Source organism: Rhinopithecus roxellana, chromosome 12 (genome assembly GCF_007565055.1).
Source record: "Rhinopithecus roxellana isolate Shanxi Qingling chromosome 12, ASM756505v1, whole genome shotgun sequence".
NCBI classification, from domain to species: domain Eukaryota; kingdom Metazoa; phylum Chordata; class Mammalia; order Primates; family Cercopithecidae; genus Rhinopithecus; species Rhinopithecus roxellana.
In genome coordinates, this window is record NC_044560.1 from 19607055 (window position 1) to 19627212 (window position 20158).

Below are 20158 nucleotides of genomic sequence, written 5' to 3' on the forward strand. Positions count from 1 at the left end.
GGCAAGTTGTTTAAGCTCTCTGAGCCTCAGTCTCCTCATCTGTAAAATGAGGATGATCATAGTACCCACCTCACAGGCATCACTGGAGGCTGCTATGTGACAATCTGGAGAGCACTTAGCAATGCGACCCATGTATTTAAGGGCTGAATAAACTTTGCTTTCTCACATCCCCATATCCAAAGCCCTCATTCTCCACCATCTGACTTTAACCTGTTGATCCTGCCTATGCAATGACTCCATTATTTCTGCACTGCCCTTAGCCATGGGGGTGTTGAGGCCAAAGCTCATTAAGCTCCTGTCCATCAGAGGTCAGCAGGGAGAGGTCCATGGAGCTCAGGGAGAGAGAGTGGCCAGGCCCCTCTCCCAGTGAGGGCCTTGCAAGTGGCTTTGGCATCCATCAGTGTCACGGCTCCATCTCCTGGGTGCCTGGGGTATATAATGTGCCCCAATCAGGGACCAGCAGAGAGGTCGTAGAAGTAATCATTGCTTTCGCTGACTCCTGCTGCCAGATTTATTATGGCATAAAGAAACAACTTAGCTCCTGGCAGTAACAAACAGCCGGCCCATCCACGCTTGTAGAAATCTTATTTGCTGAGGCCTAGATAGGTGGAGGTTTCTACCCACACCTGCTTGGCCAGAGGCCCTGGACAGAACCCGGCTGGACCATTCATCTTCCTGTGCTCCAGGCCACTTTGTCCAAGAGGCCACCACCTCTGACACATTTCACAGCATTTGGGAAGCAGTGCTTGGGCCACAAATTACACATCTGGCATTGCACTGAGGGGATCCTTGGGCTGTTGACCCCAGGGAAGCCACAGACCAGAGCAGGTAAAGGCCCAGGTGTGGAGTCAGCCTAAACATGGGTTCAAGTCCCTGCTCTGCCATATGTTGGCCAGGTGACCTTGGGTGAGTAAACTCACTTCCCTGTGCCTCCGTGTCTCATCTCTGAACTGAAGGGGTAGGAATCCCCACTTTAAAGAGCTGCTGTATGGAGTAAGGAAGAGATAAAGGCTGTAGGGCACACAACACAGGAATAGGCACTAAATGAAAGGTGACCGTCACCATTTTCATTATCCAGGGGCTTCGGTATTACTGTGTAAGATGCCCTTTATTGAGGGCCAATTACGTCACCAGGAACCATGCTGGCTCTTTTAAAATATTTTGTCCCTAGACCTCACAACCAATCCTGCAGATAGGTCCTGTTATGTTTGTTGCAGGGTTGTTAGGGGATTGTGCAAGGTCACCCGACTGTGGGGTGTGGAGCTGGGGGCGGGACCTTGGCCTGTGGGTTCTGGAGCTGGTGCTCCTCCTAATACACAGCTCACCTCCCCAGCTCCTCTGAGAGGCCAAGCAAGGCCCCTGGTCAGTCGGTATGTAGGTCTAGCCTCCCTCCATTCCTCTCTCCCTCTTGCCAACACTGCCCAACCACATCACCCAGCCCTTCACTGGGTGATGGACACATGGGGATAAAACAGATGAGCTTTCTTCCCTCGAGGAGCTCAACATCCAACAGGGTGAAGAGCAAAGCTACTGGCCACTGTGCAGAGCAGGTGGCTGGCTCTTGTCCTGACACTGCCACCCTTTCTGCCATATTCTATAACGCTTTCCCAAGAAAACGCTTCCAAGGAGCTGTCTGCCATCCCTGGCTCCAACTCCTCTCCCCTCAACCTCTCACTCCTACCACTCCACCAATAGCTGTACGCCACCTATGACTCCTATATGACCTAGGACCTCTGCATCATCTGTGACTCCCATATCACTTATGACCTCTGCATCACCTATGACCCCCATATCGCTTATGACCTCTGCATCACCTATGACCCCCATATCACTTATGACCTCTGCATCACCTATGACCTCTACATCACCTATGACCTCTATATCACCTACGACCTCCACATTATCTATGGCCTCCATGTCATCTATAACCTCCATGTCACCTGTGACCTCCACATCACCTATGATCTTTATGTGACCTATGACCTCCATGTTGCTGAATGCAGTATCAACCCTTAGTCCTCAGCAGACTTGGCATGTTCATTCCCTTGACACAGCTGGCCATGTCCCCTCCCTAAACCATGTCCTTCATTGGCTTCTGGGAAACCTTCGTGGCTGTCCTGTCTCAGTCTCTAACCTCTTAATGCTGAGGATTGGACTTTATTCATCTACTGTTTACACTTGTGCCCTTGGGGATGCCATCCAGTCTTGTGGTTTTGAAACCATCTATACACTGACAACTCTCAAATTTACATCTCCAGCCCAGACATCTCCCCCAACTCTGGGTACCTGGATTCCTATTCCCCTCTCTAGCTGGATGTCTACCAAACATCAGAGATTCACATGGCCCAAAGTGAACTCCACATCATCTTCCTCCCCAGGAGTATCCCTAGCTCAGCTAAAGCCAACTCTTTCTCTTGGCTGTCCAGACCACACTTGGAGGCCATTTTACTTCTCTCCTTCTTTCACCACCCCCATGTCCAATCCTGGAGCAGACTATGCTAACTCTGTCTTCAAAGTACACCCAGAATCGGACTGCCTCTCAGCACCACAATTGCTTACAGCTCAGTCCAGGCACTGTCATCTCTCCCTGGGTGACTGCAGTGCCCATTAGGGCACACATCTCATCCTCACATCCCACTGGCCAGGCATGGGCACATGACCACCCCAGCCATCCAGTGGGGAAGGAGAAGTGTTCCCCCTGTTCTGCATGGTTATGGTCTCAGTGACACCCACGGCTGCTGTTTCTATGGAAGAAGAGGACAAACGGGGGCAACCGGTGCCTCTGACACAGGGTCGTCTTGGGGAGGGAGACAAGAGGGTCAAAATGAGGCATTTAAGCTCAACTCAGAAGAATAAGAAGTAAAGAGGCATGCAAAGGGCATGGAAACAGCCTCTGGGCAGAGGAATCAACAAAGCACAATGGCTCTGAGGTGGGAAGAAGCTGGGCGTGTGTGAGGAATGGGGCAAGGACCACTGTGGCTGGGGGTCAAGTGGGTGCACAGGACAGGGAGGAGGTGAAATGGCAAATTCAATCAAGGCCTCAGGGCCATGGTACGGATTTGGGATCACGCTGAAAGAATAGTGGCAAAGCACAGGAGGTTTTAAGGAGAGAAATTGGATCCGATTTGCAGGTTCGGAGCCAGAGAGTAGGCAGAGAGAGGCCAGTTAGGTGGCCACTGCAGGGAGAGCTGGGCATGACTGGGCACAGGAGGTGGCAGTGGGGATGGGAGATGCACGTGGCTCGGGAGCCGTGGTGCAGGGAGAATCCACGAGACCTTCTGGGGAATGAAATGAAAGGGGAGGGGGTTTTCAGGAGGCCTCAATTCTGGGTGGTCATGGTGTCCTTTGCTGAGATGGGGAAGACCAATGTCAGAAAGCAGACCCCCCAGAAGACCCCTGATACTAGAGTGACCCAGAATTGGAGAATTCTAGCTGAAAAAAAGATGGGAGCAGTTCTTCCAGGCACCCCAGCAACATGGGCCAAGCTCGCCCCTGAGAGATGTCCATGGTGCCAGGCTCTGGCTCCAGCCTCCTGGCAAAGCCCAGGCCCTGGGGACCAATGGAATGGTTTGCTCTGGAGTAAAAGTGACACATCTGCACAGCCAGGTGGGAGGAGGAGGCCTCAGGGAAGGAGAATCTGGCTTTTCTGTTTGGTTCTTGGAAAGCCCGGTTAGGCTTGTCCAGAGCCGCCTCACTCCACACAGGCGAGGACTTCCCCATTCAAGTTCAGCCTAGGGTCACTCAGACCTGGGTTGAAGTCCTCAGCCTCTTTGGCAGATTATATCCTCCAAACACTGACCAAACAGTAACTCCCATGTGCATGCTCTTCTTGCAATGTGACTTCGACACCCCTACCATGCAGCAGTTGAGTCTATGCACCCTCCCTTTGAATCTAGGCAGGCTCATGACCACAGTGGCAATGATGCTATATGACTTGTGAGGCTACGTCTTAAAAGACAATATACCTTCCACCTTGCTCTCCTGGAGTGTTTCTGCTTAGCATCCACCTCCATGCTGTGAGGAAGCCCAAGCAGCCCACATAAAGGCCCAGGTGAAGAGGAAGCAAACCCCATCCAAAGCCCCCAGAACTCACAGCTGACAGCAGCACCAACTTGTTAGCCATGTGAGTGAGCCATCTAGAAAATGATCTGCCATCCCCAGGGAAGTCACCCCTGCTGATGCTGCAGGGAACACAGTTGAGCCATGCCTGCCAGGCCCTGACAAATTGCAGGGTGTTGTTTTGTAAGCTATACATTCTGGAATGACTTCTTACACAGTCATAGGCAAAAAAGGAAGCCCCTGACTGGCTGTGGGGCCTCAGACAAGGGACAGCTTTGCTGACCTTCTGTTTTCCCACTGCTATGAGGCAGGAAGCAGCACTGGTCCTGGGGTGCCTGGAGAACTGGGGAGGGAGGCGTGGAAGGCCCTCTGCTGGGCCTGCATGTGGTGCATGCTCAGAAAATGCTGGCAGGTGGGAGGCTTTCATGACACCCTTCTGTGAGTGCCTGGTCCTCCAACTGCCCCCCTGCTTTGTCCGAGCACCTCCAGGGCAGGGCCCATATCCACTCACCTCCTTGTCCTCAGAGACCAGGAGAGGCTGGGCAGGGAGCTGGGGTTAGCAAATGTTTACTGAGTGGATGCATGAAGAAGGGATTAAGGTGTGTGTCGGGAGACCAGAGATGGCCTCTGAGGCCATGGGATGGCCCCAGTCCCATCCCTCACACCCAGAGGCAGATAGGGGTCACCCATCGGCCAGCTAATATGATTTGTTCCCTCATAGATGGAAGAAAATCTTGAAGTTCCTCACATGGGAGAGGAGGGAGGCATCCCCATCTCATCCTCAGCCCAACCCCTGCCTCTGAACACAGCTCATTTACCTGGGCCACAGGGCAGTGCTCATTTACCTGGGGCATGGGGCAGTGCTGACTTACCTGAGACACAGGCCAGTGCTCATTTACCTGGAACACAGCAGTGCTGATTTACCTGGGCCACAGGGCAGTGCTGATTTACCTGGAACACGGCAGTGCTGATTCACCTGGACCACAGGGCAGTGTTCATTTACCTGGGACACAGGTCTGTATTGATTTACCTGAGCCACAGGGACGTGCTGACTTACCTGGGACACAGGGCACTGCTGATTTCCCTGGGACACAGGTTTGCGGTTTTTGTTTTTTTTTTACCTGAGACATAAGGTAGTGCTGATTTACCTGGGCCACAGGGCAGTGCTCTTTTACTTGGGCCACAGGGCAGTGCCAATTAACCTGGATCACAGGTCAGTGCTGATTTACCTGGGTTGCTCTTCGGTGTAGATCTGGCCCTCATGGGGTCTCCCTGCCCATGCAGAGCTCTGCAGGAGGCCCTGGGCTGTGCCAGTCTCATACCTGCTAGTGCCCTCTGTGTCTTCTTGGGGAGGGATCTTGTTTTTCAAAATGCCCTTGGACACTCCAGCCCCACAAAAGCAGCTCATTTCCACACTCACCGTGTCCTCACATGCAAGTCTGTGCACATTCTCTCCCTCTCTCTGTCTGTTTCTCCCTTCCCCCAATCCAATATGTCAGGCCAATCTGTCCCCTCACAGAGGGACCATCAAGCAATATTTCAACACATGTAACCAGATTGCCTGGCCTTCTGGTCTCTGCTCCTAGCAAGGGTGATCATAAAAGCTGCATGTAACCAGCCCTGGTCTGGTTCAATGCTTGTCCAAAAGCTCTGCTTTCTACTGTGCCAGTACCAGCTCCCTTCACAGCGGGCACGTTGTTTTGTCTTTGCAGGACTGGGCTGTGGGAGGGGGAAGAGGGGAGGCACACAGGCAGCAGAAGGATGCACAGGACTGCTGGAGCTTGGCTGTGTGTTTTGGCCTTGCCACTCATAGCTGGGGACCTGGGTGTGGAACTGGCCTGGCAGAGTCTCCATTTCCCCATTGGCAAAGGGGGACAATGACAATGTCCGGCTCATTTAGGGGATTCTGAGAAAGGGCACGGGGATCATCAGCACCATGGTCAAGACATTATGGCTCTGGAAACGGAAAAATGGCCTCCTCATCTGGTCCTCACAGCAGCCTGGGAGGCGGGTGTCCTTAGCTCCAGTTTGGCACATGGGGAATCTGATTGTTAGTGAGATAACCTGTGGAACCCAGAGCACGATCTGTAGTGAGACGAGGTGCCGGGACTTTAGCAGGGGGTGTGCAGCCCAAAGCCCAGCTGAATGGCCTGGTGCATCCATGGATGGCACCTGGCTTCTTGGATCAGCTGCTGGGAGCTCCTGGCTGCAGTGACATGAGCTCAGCTGCTCACTCGGAGAAAGCTGAAACCATGGCAGAGAGTGGCTCCCTCTCAGGTCATCAGTGTAACCTCAAGGGCTGTCAGGGGCCGAGCTCCTGATCCTGGAGCTGCTCCCACCTCCCCAGATGCCTTGTGGGAGGGCTGCCCAATCCTGGCACCTCCATGCACCTGGATGAACTGACCTCCTGGATTCTGCATGGTGGGTTCACCTCCAAAGCTGCACTTCCCAGGTCTGGGAATCCCTGAGTCTATCTGTCCTGGGTCTGTTTTGGGCTTCAGGGGGTGGCTGCATCTCTGCTCTGTCATCTGCTTCTGGATAGGCCCTGACACTTGGGCCTGGACCCTCAAATCTGACCAACTCATGGCTTCTTGACCACATTGCCATTTGCTGGATATTTTTCTATGACAGCTCATTCCACAGCAAGCCTGGAGCCTAGATCAAGGAGCCTGTGAGTGCTCACCTCTGGACAGTAAAGACATTGGGGGTAATCTAGGTTGGGTCCTTCATCACACCGTCCTCATGGTGCCCAGCCCAGCACAGGCATCCCATGTCCATAAGACTTTGTGAAATAAGTAGAATATTTACAGGGGTCAGAAGTCATTTTCTTCTTAGCAATGTGGGAGAGAAGGTAAGAGAGAGAAGACAGGTCTGGTTTCTGTGCTCAGCTCTGCCGCTGTTTCAAAACATAGCTTTTGGCAAGTTCCTTCCCTTTCCTGGCCTCAGTTTTCCCATATGGGCCATGATAGAATTGGAGAAGATGGTCAGTGATGTTGGTGGGTCCGAGAGTCTCCTGAGATCTGACTCAATTCATACAGACAGGGGCAGGTATCCTGTGATTGTTAAACTATGAACTCTGGGCTCAGTTAGCCCTTGTTCCTGTCTCTGTCTATTTGCCCCGTTCAAGTCACTGGTTTCTCTGAGCCTCTATTTTCTTAGCTATAAGTTGAGTATGATGACAGTGGAGATTCACTGAGCAAAGCAAGTAAAGCTCCTCAAGTTGTGCCTAAAAGATAGGAAGCACCCAGTAGGTCGCTCTACCTAGTGATGATGATGGTGATGATAATGATGGCGAGGATGATGGTGGTGATGACAGTGAACATAGTGATGATGATGGTGATGTTGATAGTGAAGTGGTGATGATGATGATGATGGTGAGCATGGTGGTGATGATGATGGTGATGGGAAGATGATGGTGATGATGGTGATGGTGGTGAAGATGATGATGGTGATGATGGTGAGCATGGTGGTGATGATGATGGTGAACATGGTGGTGATGGTGATGGTGTTAGTGAAGATGGTGATGATGATGGCGATGGTGAAGATGATGGTGATGATGATGGTGATGGTGGTGAAGATGAAGATGGTGATGATGATGATGGTGAGCATGGTGGTGATGATGGTGAACATGGTGGTGATGGTGATGGTGATGGTATTAGTGAAGATGGTGATAGTGATGATGACAGTGAAGATGGTGGTGATGGTGGTGGTAGTGATGGTGAAGATGGTGATGATGGTGGCAATGTTGAAGATGATGGTGATGATGGTGAACATGGTGATGATGGTGATGGTGTTAGTGAAGATGGTGATGATGATGGTGATGGTGAAAATGATGATGATGATGGTGATGTTGGTAGTGAAGATGATGATGGTGATGATGATGGTGAGCATGGTGGTGATGGTGATGGTCTTAGTGAAGATGGTGATGGTGGTGAAGATGATGATGATGGGGATGGTGATGATGGTGAACATGGTGGTGATGATGATGGTGACTATGATGACAAACATTGTGGTAATTACAGTGATGTTAATAGTGAAGACGGTAATGTTTATACTGATGACAACAATGATAATGGTGAAGATTCTAGTGCTGATGAAAGTGAAGATGGGCCGGGCGCAGTGGCTCATGCCTGTAATCCCAGCACTTTGGGAGGCCAAGGCAAGTGGATCACCTGAGGTCGGGAGTTCAAGACCAGCCTGACCAACATGAAGAAACCGCGCCTCTACTAAAAATACAAAAAAATTAGCCAGGCTTGTGGAGCATGCCTACAATCCCAGGTATTCGGGAGGCTGAGGTAGGAGAATCACTCGAACACAGGAATCAGAGGTTGTGGTGAGTCAAGATGGCGCCATTGCACTCCAGTCTGTACAGCAAGAGTGAAACTCCGTCTGAAAAATAAATAAATAAATAAATAAATAAATAAATAAATAAATAAATAAATAGAAACAAAGAAAATGAAGATAGTGATGATAGTGATGATAATAATGAGATTGCTACTACTGCTGATGATGATAATAATGGAAATATCTGCCCCCAAAGTCTTGCCTCCTGCCGGATTCCACAGTTAATATGGACACAAAGCTGGGCAGGACCACAGGGATTATCTGTTTAACCCCTTCATTTTAGAGCTGGGATAAAGCCTTGGAGAGGCACAGAGGTATGTCCAAGGTCACACATCCGAGTGGTGGCAGAGTCAGGATCCTGCCCCAGCCCCGTCCTTGTCTCTGCCCCACTCAGGCTGCCAGGCCCCCTCTTGCTGCCACAGATTCTTCTCTTTCCTCCCAGGTGACTGCAGCAGCACCTGGCTCTTGGCTTCTCACCTGTCCCAGCAGACTTTAACTATGAGTGTTCATAACTGGATTTTAATTATCCTGGAAGTCCCACAAGCACTTTCCAGGAGACATTTTTCTCTATTATTTTCCTTCAAATGAATGAGTTTGAAGTCATCTGTCTCTGATAACCAGGAAATGCTGCCTCCTGACAGCACCAACACCTGTTTACTTCTCAGGGGCTCCTGATCCACTGTTTCCAGAATCAAGGATCTCCCTGGGGTGCATCCCCCTGTACAGGATGGGGAAACTGAGGCCCGAAGTGGAGGGACCTGCTCAAAGTCATACTGCAGGTCAGCAGCTGAGGCAGAGCCTGAGTGGTCTCTGGGCTCCTGGCCCACGGTGTTACCACAGCACCACTGCATCTGCCCAGCCTCAAGGAGCCTGTGACACCGTTTCCCAGTGGAGCCATGAGGTCAAGTTCCCCGTTTCTCACCCACATTCTGCCCTTGAAGGTGGAGACATCTCAGCATTTCTGTATGGCTCCTCAGTATCCTTCATTCTCATTATTTAAAATAAATACATAATTTTATTTTTTAAAATGGTTTATGCTTGTGGTGAAAATTAAAATGACACCAAAATACAAAGACTCTAAAATCCCAAACACAACAGAGTTAACACCTTTAACACTGCTAGGAATACTCTCTGGCTGGGATTCCCTCCACCATTCCCTGCCTGTCCCATCTTCCTCGCCTCTGCCCTGACCTGGCCCCAGGACGGCCTGTGTGGACTATACCAGGAGGCTCCTTGCATTCTGTCTTTCACTGATGTGACCCAGGGGAAGCTCCAGTAGGAGATCCAAGGGTGAGGGTGAGGGGAGGGGAGGGCCGAGGTCTTCCTTCCTTGCTCCTTCCTGCCTCAACTCCAAGTCTCAGGCAGCTGCTGTTCAGTGGCTAGAACCACGGCTCCTAGGGTGGCCCCTCCCACATGGCTCCAGCTCTCACCTGGCTCCAGAAATGCTGTTCCCTCTCCTCATCCCTCCAGCCAAAAGGGGTGGCAACGGCTTCCTGGTATTGCTGCTCTCTGGGTGCCTCACATCCCTTCATGGTCTTTTGGCCCTACTGTCACCTCCACAAGCAGTCCCTGCTTTAGAGTCTCTGTCTGAACCACCCAGAGTGAATTTTATTTCCTACCAAGATTCTGACTGATACCTCAGCCCTCTTTGCATAAATATTCATCGCTGCGGTTTACCCAAATGGGATTGCACTAAACCTCTTTCCAGGCTAATAAATACTACCATTCATTCTCTATTAGTGGCATTCAAACATGGTAACCATGTGAAGTACTTAGAACAGAGTCTGGTGCATGGGAAGGACTCAATCAGTGTTAGCCACATGGGCCTCGCATGGAGCCAGAGGGCAGCATCGGCTTCTCCGGGGTCACGTGACTGACTGGGGCAAGAGTCACTCCCCAGGAGAAACCAAGGTCCTGTTGCTGCAAGAGGAATGGATGCTACAAGCTGAAACAACGGTTGCCATTAGAGGAGGGGGCAGCTCTGTTGGGTTCTGAAGGGTGTACAGGAGTTCATTAAGTGGACAAGAGGGTGGTCAAAGAAGGAAATGAGCAAAAGAGTCTCAGCATGAATGAACTCAGAGTAAACGGTTCAGTATCATCCTCAGGACAAACCCATGAGGGAAATCAAATTATTACCCACACGTTACAGATGGACAAACGGAGGCTCAGGTGGAGCATCTAATCTCAGGGTCACACAGCAAGTGGACGGAACAGGATTTGAAGCCCAATCTGAGTGACCCCCAGGCCCGTGCTTGCTCTGTGCCCTGCCCCATTTTGCCTCTGTTGTTGTCACCAGTGGGGCTGGTGACTCCCTGACCTGGTTGATTCCATGTGACGGACTCAGGCCTGTCTGCAACCTGACCATGTGTGTCCTCAGGGTGAGCTGGATTGGCGGGGTGCAATGCCAACATGCCCCACATGGCGACTAGTTAATTAATTGTCCTGCAACGGACCAGGGGGCCGACCAGCTGCAACCTGGGCCTGCAGGCTGCTCCCTGGGTGTGGGGACTGTGTTTTTCTGTGCTCCCTTCCCCTACTCCAAGTCAGAATTTACCAGTCCCACCATTCATTCGTTTGTGCACTGAACTATAGTTCAATTATAACCAGAATAATTAAACCCCAGTGATATGGTTTGGCTGTGTCTCCACCCAAAACGCATCATGAATTGTAGCTCCCATAATCCCCACGTGTCTTGGGAGGGACCCAGTGAAAGGTAATTGAATCATAAAGATGGGGTTTTCCATGCTGTTCTCTTGATAGTGAATAAGTCTCATGAGATCTGATGGTTTTATAAAGGGCAGTTCCCCTGCACAGGCGCTCTTGCCTGCCACCGTGTAAGACATGACTTTGCTCCTCCTTCACCTTCTGCCATGATTGTGGGGCCTTCCCAGCCATGCTGAACTGTGAGCCAATTAAACCCCCTTTAAAAAAAAAAAAAATTACCCAGTCTCAGGTATGTCTTTATTAGCAGCGTGAAAACAGACTAATAAACCCAGCTTCTACTGACATGGTTAAGAAGACAGGAAGGGCCCCCACTCTCCTGGGACTGCTCCCATTTGAGTTCACCATCACTTATTGACAGACCCCAAGGTTTTGAAATCTATGGCAGAGGATGGTGAAGTCAGGGAATATGGAGCAACTTGGAAACTCAAGCAGGGTAAGATCTGATGGGAACGAGGACTGGGCTTTTCCTGCTGACAGGGCCAGATGAAGTTTCCGTATCCCCCTAAGTCAATCTTTCCACCCTCTGCTTCTGCCCCTGCTCAGCATCCTCTGCCTGAACTCCTTGGGCCCCATTACAGGACATCATGGCTGCCTCCTCCCAAGCTGGCAGGCAGAGTCTGGCTCAGAGCTGGCAGTGATTATCTGGAAAAAAAAAAAAAAGTGTGTGAATATACACTCCAAGGTCTTCTCTTTGGGCTCTCTGCAGTCTGTGTGGTCCCACAGTGAAACCTCCTGGACACTGAGGCTCAGGGACAGGTGTACGGACCAGGCCAGTTCCCAAGAAGACTGAGCTACTTGGCTGCCAGCCTTGATGTTGCCTGGACCCTGAATGTTGCCTGGACCCTGGATGTTGCCTGGGCCCTGCCTGCAACATGGACTGGCCTCCTGCTTCCTTGCTTTTGCACCCTGGCCCTACCTACTTGGGTCCTAGCTCCAGGAATGGGGTGCTGCTGTCTTCCCAGCTCTTCTGCCCTCACCTCCACTTCCCTTGGAGCTCTACTTCCCACTGCCAGGCCTCCCAGTGCAGTCTGTGCAAGGGGCAGGGATCCATGGTGAGGGAAGCAATGACAGAGATGGGGTCTCCGTCACTGGCCAACTCCTCACAACCAGCCACCCTCCCTTTCCTTCCCCTGCTGGGACTATGTTCTTTGCATTCCTCAGCACCAACCTCTCAGGCTACTCTCTTTCCTTTTTTCTCATCCATTTGCCCCTCTAGGCTATAAGTGCCAGAAGGCAGGGCAGGGGCTGGGGCAATTTTGTTCTCTTCATTATTCAATGTGCTTTGACCAGAGCCTGGAACACTGTAGGCACACACTAAATGTCTGTGATGTAACCCATGAATGAACACAAGGACCTCCCAGTTACCAGAGGGGCATGAGGGGGAGGAAGGGCAATGCATACTGAGCTTCGGTCACAGGGTGGCCATGGTCAGGATGCAGGAGGCAACAGGGAGGATGGGAACAGAGGCGGACATGGTGGAAGAGGACTCGGATACACACTGTCTCATTCACCCTCCTCTGTGCATCAGACACCTCCTGAGCAACCCCTGTGTCTCAGGCCCTGAGACTGAGACCCTGACCCTGCCCCAGAAGCTCCTCCTGACTCCTGGAAGTGGGGTGATAAGCTCCACAGTAGGACATGCAGTGACTCCCCCTGGGTCCCAGGCAGCTTGCACATTTTATTTCATTGAATAATTTCATGGGGGAAGTATTACTGTTTCTTTCTGACAAGTGGAGAAATCAAGGCTCACACCTTCTGATGCCAAACTCTACGACTCCGCTCCAAAACTGGCTCCCATTTGGGTTCTTTTACTTGTTTTACTTATTTTGTTTATTTGTTTATTTATTTATGGAGATGGGGTTTCTCCATGTTGCCCAAGCTGGTCTCAAACTCCTGATCTCAAGTGATCCGCCTGCCTCGGCCTCCCAAAGTGCTAGGATTACAGGTGTGAGCAACCGCACCCAGCCCCATTTGAGTTCTGGATCATTATTGCTTGTTGGCAGCTAAGTCCTGCGCAGAGCCTTGGGGACACAAATGGATGACAGGTGGTGCGGGCGTGGTCACAAGGAGCTCCCAGCCAGGTGAGGAGACACCCATGTGAGATGTCACAGAAGCACAGAAAGCACGGGGCCTGAGGACCAGCCAGGAGCCCCAGGAGAGCAGGGCCCTTTCTGTCTTTTTCATCACCTGAGGAGAAGCTGGGGTTTCATCATCGTGTTTGTAAGTTAGCAAATGAACAAATGAAGATGTGTTGATAAATGGATGGTGGCATTGATAAATTCTGACAAGACACGTGAAGGAAGCACAGATAAGCTAACACCTTAAATATTAGTGTCCTTGCATTATTACTGTGTGACGTTGGACAAGCCCCTTGCCCTCTCTGGGCCTCAGTTTCCCCCTCTGTGAAACAAGTGATCCTGAAGTGTCATGGCAACTCACCCATTCTAAGTTCTTCCATGTTGGGCAGGAAGAGGGGCTGAGATACCCCTGTCGGGCCCTGCACAGATGCAGCTATTGGCCTGGGCTGCATCCAGGATTTGAGGGGGGACATGCACCTGCACCAGGATGGATCATGAGGATGCACGACGTGAGCAGCAGGTCACCCACGGAGGCCAGGCTGACAAATTGTCAGTACAGTTCTCACACTCACCCCCTCCACTGCTGGAGGAAACAGATACTGTCTCCTTCAGAGGAAGCTTGCTCAGGATGTGGGGGATCTGACGGGCCCCTCAGGTGGGGAGGCAGAGGGACAGTGGCTCCAAGTGCCTGGAAGTCTGTCTCTGCTTACCCACGGCCAACCTTTGCTCAGGCTGGTCCTCTCTCCTGGAGTGTCCTCTGTCTTCCTAGGCAATGGGTGTGAGGAACTGGGACCACAAAGGCGAGTAGAACCCAACCTGTGTTTGAGACACACACAGTGACTGTGATAGGAGCAATAAGAAAAGCCAGTGTCCACTGAGCCCACTCCTCCAAGCCCTTCACTTCAATTACCTCTTTTATTCCCTCCAGCCCCCCAGAGAAGTAGATGAGTTAGTTAGGACTCTTTTGTTGGAGACTAAAGTGGTCAAACTAAAGAAGGAGTTAGTTCACTGTTTCCAAGAACTGGGAAGGACAGAGATAAACCTGCTTCAGGCATGGCTGGATCCAGGGATTCAAATTAGATAATCAGATTTCCTTCTTTCTTAATGTCTCTTATTGTGCCACGAGCGATCCAGCCCTGTCTACCTTTCTGGCTCATCCTCTCCATGGCCCCTGCCCACTCATGTTTGTCTCCTCTTCCTTGGAAACTCCCCAGTCACTCCCACCACAGGCCCTGTCCCTGCTCCCTTTTACCACCTTATGGGAGAGGCAGAAGAGGGGAGGCAGGAGTTGCAAGCTTGCATCATCCCAAATGGGACTCCATAGAGGAGTAAGAGTTGCCGTCTCCCAATAGCTGGAGACCAAACCCCAGACAGGGATTCTGATTGGCCTGATTGGGTCACATGCCCATTTCTTGGACCAGTCAGTTTCCAGAGATCTATGGATCTGTGATCAATGGATCTCTGATCTATGATTGGTCTGGCTGGGTGTTTAACTGTCTCTAAGGAGGGGAGGCAGGATGTGGGCTGTTATTAGTAATCCTTTCTGAACCTCATGACCTGGGGAGTGCAAAGGGCTCAGTTTCCTAAATGAAGGGTAAAGGTGGTACTATACACAGAGGAGGAAGGGATGACTAGGGAATAAAAACAGCATGTGTTGATTACAGTAGATATTATTAATTCTACCTTACAAAGGAAGAAACTAAGTGTCAGAGAGAACCTAAACAACCCTAGCAGATTAGCAGACTGGGCACACAACAGCCCTTCACTGTGACCACTAAGCTACAACACTTCCCAGGGACACAGGCCTCTGCAAGCACCTCCAGCAACCCCAGGCCTCAACCAACAGGTTTAAACTCATAATTCCATCCCAAACAGGACAATTCTTAAAGCTCAGACTCTCAGGCCCCTAGAAGGCCCCAGAGCTTACAAACCTAATCATCATGATAGATTTAATCTGAAGTTCCTTTTTTCCCAGACCACAGTGAACTGAGCATGCTGCCCGTGGCAATTTCTTGTCAACCGAGCCATGCTGAGCATGAGTGCATCAAAGGGAACAGAGGCCAGGCGGGTGTTGCCAGGGGCGACCTCCAGCAACCTGGAGGTGGCTGAAGTGTGAGCTGTCTGGCATGTGAGCACGTTCCCTGGTGAGGCACACAGCTCAGAGCGCTCAGAGGCAGCCAGAGCCTCCCTGGTCCCCACCTCCAGTCCCAGTTGGTCTTTAAGGGATGTTGCACAGCGCGTTGCTACTAAGCCTCAGGCCAAACCCCTTCACTTTACTGATGAGGAAACAGAGCCCTGAGAGGCCCAGGCACTTGTTCAAGGTCAGAAAGTAAGTCAGAGGTGAAGCAAGAAGCATGGAGGAAAGGCAGATTCACTGCCAGGCACTGTGATGGGCGCTGTTACAAACTTTACTTAATTGAATCTTTGGGCAATTATGAGTCCCTTTTCATTCATGGGAAAAGTGACACGGCTTCTGAGTGTCACGTAGCTGGGAAGCCACAGAGCAGGTTTGGAACTGATTGGTGCAGAAGCCAAGGCCTGGCCCACTGTGCTGCTCATGTGTCCAGTCGTCTCTTTGCTCCCTCCCCACTGGAGAGCGTGCCTCTGTGCCAGGCTGAAGCCCTGACCGCTGCAATTCCACACTCCCTGGAGCACCAGTTCCACCTAGCTTCAGACAATGGGAGGTGCTGGCAGAAGGTTGCAAGCCCAGAGAAGTGGGGAGAAGCTGCTATTCTCCTTTCCCTTTGCTCCTGGTGATGGAGGCTGCCGTGGCTCGTGGTTCTGCCAGCAGCAAGAACTTCTGTGATCTTGGCAACAGCCGTGGCAGCCCCCTCTCAACCAGAGTCAACAGCAGTGGCCTGTCAGCCCTGGGTGACAGCCATCCCCGAGTTGCTCATCCCTGGGCTGCCATCCCTTCCCTTTCTGCTCCTTCAGCCCTTGCCACCCTTCTATGGCCAGTGTCTACATTAGCCCTCCTCTGTATGTGATCATGCTGTAGGTTGGCTTCCTAAATGGACCCTGAATGGTGCAGCACGGAGCACCGGGATTGTTCCTCGGAGATAAACCCTCAAAGGTGGGATTCGGGATGGGCTAAATGGCTGATTCAGAGCAATAACCTCACTGACACAGAGAAATGAGACACTGGTGGTCCATGGTATGCAGGGGCATTAAAATTACCTAAATTACCACCTGTGTTTGCCTCAGATGAGATGTCAGTTGAAGGCAAGACTTTAGCAGACCAAGTGGCCACTGCACTTGACCACTAGAATCAATGCCTATGACATGGAGTGTGGGGTGGAATGGCGATTTCTGAGTGTGCTGGAGAGTTTCTAGGAAAAAAAGTGACAAGCTCTGGGCTTTAAATTTTCAGATCAAAATATCCTCAGAGAACTAGAGACATAGAAAAGACCTAAAGAAATGTCTTGCCTTTTGTAACCAGAGAAGATACAGCTAAAAATCAAGCCCCAATTTAATCCACATTGCAATCCAGTTTCATGGATGGAACAATTACAACATAAATTGAACTTACACCCTTGCCACATCCCTTATGTGAAATCAATAAGGCATTGATTGAAAAAGAGAGGGATCTCCAGATGGGAATAAGAGCTCAGATGAATCTGAGAACCTCAAACCCCCAGCTCCCCACAAGCCTCCTTTGCCTCTGTGTCCCTATTGAGGCAACCAACCTCCCCTTGCTTGAAGATTCTATAAAATTAAAAGATACTGAGGTGGTGAGTCTGTGAGTTCTATCACACTTTGTACATTTCCATTTAATTTGCCTGTGTCCTGTGCAGAAAGGCAGATTGATCTTGGAGAGAGATCACGAGTTATTATAAACTTGCTCAGGTGGTGGCACCTGCTATTCCAGATGTCACATCTCTCCTGGAGGATAAAATCAGCACAGCTCCTGGAACTACATGCAGCTATTGTTCTGGCAACTACCAGAAGGACTTCACTGTAACTCACAGCAGGGACAACAGGATATCCTGTCGTGCTTCAGAGCTGTGTCAACTCTCCTGCTAGGACATAATCTAGACTGAAGAGACTTGGTGACTTAGGACATCATGGACATCATGCTGGTTCGCCAGACTGATGACATCATGCAGAATGCACTTGCTGTGCAGGAAATAGACAGTACCTAAGAAGCTGTAACAAGAGATATGCATGCCAGATGGCGGGGGTAAACCCCGTTAAAGTCCAGGAGCCTGACACCTACATGAGGGTTCTGGGGTCCAACATTCTAGGGCACACTTGGATATTGTTTCTATCATGATAGACAGCTGGCACTGCCTTCCAAAGGGCAGAGGCAGCAACAGAGCTGCAAGGATTGGGCTTTTCTTCTTCGTGTGTGTCATCCTCTGGACAAGGATGCCACGAGGTCACTTGCATTCCACAAACCTAGAATAGACTCGCAGGTCCAGGCCACCACCTGCAAAGAAAGAAGTACAACATTTAGTGGGCTTCTCTGGATTTTGGAAGCGATGCACCTGCCTCCCCCTCACCTATGTGTATGATGCTCTGAGCATTTTTACTGACTCATCTGTAAAGCTGCTGATTTTGAGTGGGCCCCAGGCAAGAAAAGCTCCACAGAAAGTCTAGGCTGCTGTGCTAGCTGCTCTGCCACTGGGGCATCTAATGATCCTCAAAGTGACCATGACAGATGGAGCTGCTGTGGAACGTGTAGCAAGTCCCCATAGCATGGACCCTCAGGGTACTGGAGTCAGTCTTTGCACTCTTCTGAAGATAACTGTTCTCCACGGGCATCAAGTCTCTATGACACATTAGCTGCCCATCCTAAGCCGGGTGTTATCTGATCCACTGAGCCATAAAGTTGACTGTGTGTGGCAGTAATTTGTCATTGAGTAGAAGTGATGTATACAAGTCTGTACTCCAGCAGGCCCTGAAAGCACGCATGCAGTGCATGTGCAAGTGGCTCGCATCACCCGAGCACCTGCCCCTTCATCGCTGCTGTCCTCTTCGCTCACACTAATGGCCTCCCTATGTGTGAGGCTCCCTATGACTAGTCAAATGAGCAAGAGAAACTAGGCTCCCTATGACTAGTCAAATGAGCAAGAGAAACTAAGTCCTGATTTATAGGTAGCCCTACCTGATATTCTGGCACCATCTGGAAGTGGACTTCTGCAGCATTTCAGCCCTACTCAGGAACATTGCTGAAAAACTGTGAGGAAGGAAAATCCTCCCAGCTGCCAGAACTTGGAACAGCCCATGCTTGCCCGCTCTGCCCGCTGGGCAGATGGATGTCCAGAGGTGAAGATGTACGTTGATTCACAGGCAGCATCTAACAGATTGAACAGATGATCAGTTAAATGGAAAGAACAGGATTAGAAATTTGGGAAGTAAAGATGCACTCAAATACAGCTCAACCCCTACCCTGAGTGGCCCGCTGGGATCGGCTGGGAATGCTGAACCCATTGATTTGGTCAGTAAATGCCCTAGGAGGGACAATACAGCAGTGAATACATGGACCCAGTCCCCACTTTCCAGGAGCACCACATGGTAAATATCAAATCATGGCTGTTCTCGGATTTTCACGCTTCAGCTCATTTAATCTTCGCATGCGCCATCTATCAGGATGAACTACTCCGATGCCGTGTTGTACACAGGTGACAAACTGAGGCTCAGGGAGGCTGAGTGGCCTGCCCAAGGTGTAGGTGGGATTTGCACTCATTTCTCTCTCACTCCAGATCGTGTGTTCTTAATCACTATGACAAAGACAGGAAATGAAATCAAGCCTTATGTTTCCCAAGGCTATTGAAAGAACCTTTCCGTGAGTGCCCGGTGAATGCAAGCCTTCTGGTACCTCTCAGTTCATATGCAGCTGACCATGGAGGAATCAGCACTCGCTGAGTCCTGATTATGAGCCAGGGGCTTTCTGGTGCACTCTCCCATTCACCCACCCAACATCATCTCTGTTTTACAGAAGAGAAAATAGAGGTCCAGACAGTGCCTGAGGTTAGACAGCAACCAAGGGACAGAGGCAGCAACAGAGCTGCAAGGATTGGGCTTTTCTCCTCCTTGTGTGTCATCCTCTGGACAAGGATGCCACGAGGTCACTTGCATTCCACAAACCTAGGATAGACTCGCAGGACCAGGTCACCACCTGCAAGCCCTCCAGGACTGTGCCCCTGCTCATGGCCATCACCCTTGCTCTTGCCCACAGCACTCTGGTCACTGGTCTCTTTGCTGATCCTCCTGTGCTTCCTTCAGAACACTCCCCTTGCCTCCCACCCCACACCTCCATGCGTCTCATTTCTCACTTCATTCAGGTCTCTACTCAGATAGCACATCCCCTAAAAGGCCTTCCCTCTATGAGATCTAAAACCCACCCACTCCTTTTATGCTTTATTGTTCTTCACAGCTCCTATAATTATTAATCATCAATAAGCAACCATTTATGTGCTCACTGAATATGTTTTCCTTCTCTTACGTTGCATTCCCCCAAGAGCAGACTTTGAGAGAAAAATACAGGAGTATTTGTTTGGGAGATGCAGGCAGGTCTAGAGGGGGAGGAAGGAAGTGAGCGAGAGAAGAGGAGGATGCACAGTTAAGCTAGCCACCACAGTGGGCAGCTGGAGTCCGTCCCACTGGGAATTCTGAGAACGATCCTGCCTGAAGGGCGAAGGAGCTGGGGCATGTATGCACCAATTCTTGAGAGGCATTGGTCAGGAGCTGCTCCCAGCTCAATTCCCTGGGACTCTAGCCAACTGGCCATCCAAGGTTCTGGAAGCAGCCTTCTCTAGAGGATTCCAGAAGCTGACCATCCTGCTCCAGCCCTTCTCAGGATTCTTGGGCACAATCAAGTACAATGGAATGAAGCCACAGGGAGCGCTGGAGTGTGAGGTGCCTGGAGTCTGAGGTTTAGGAGAGGGGAGATGCAGGCAGAAGTCAAACCTACACCCACAAGTGGATCTGGGGGTCCCTGTCCAGCAGTA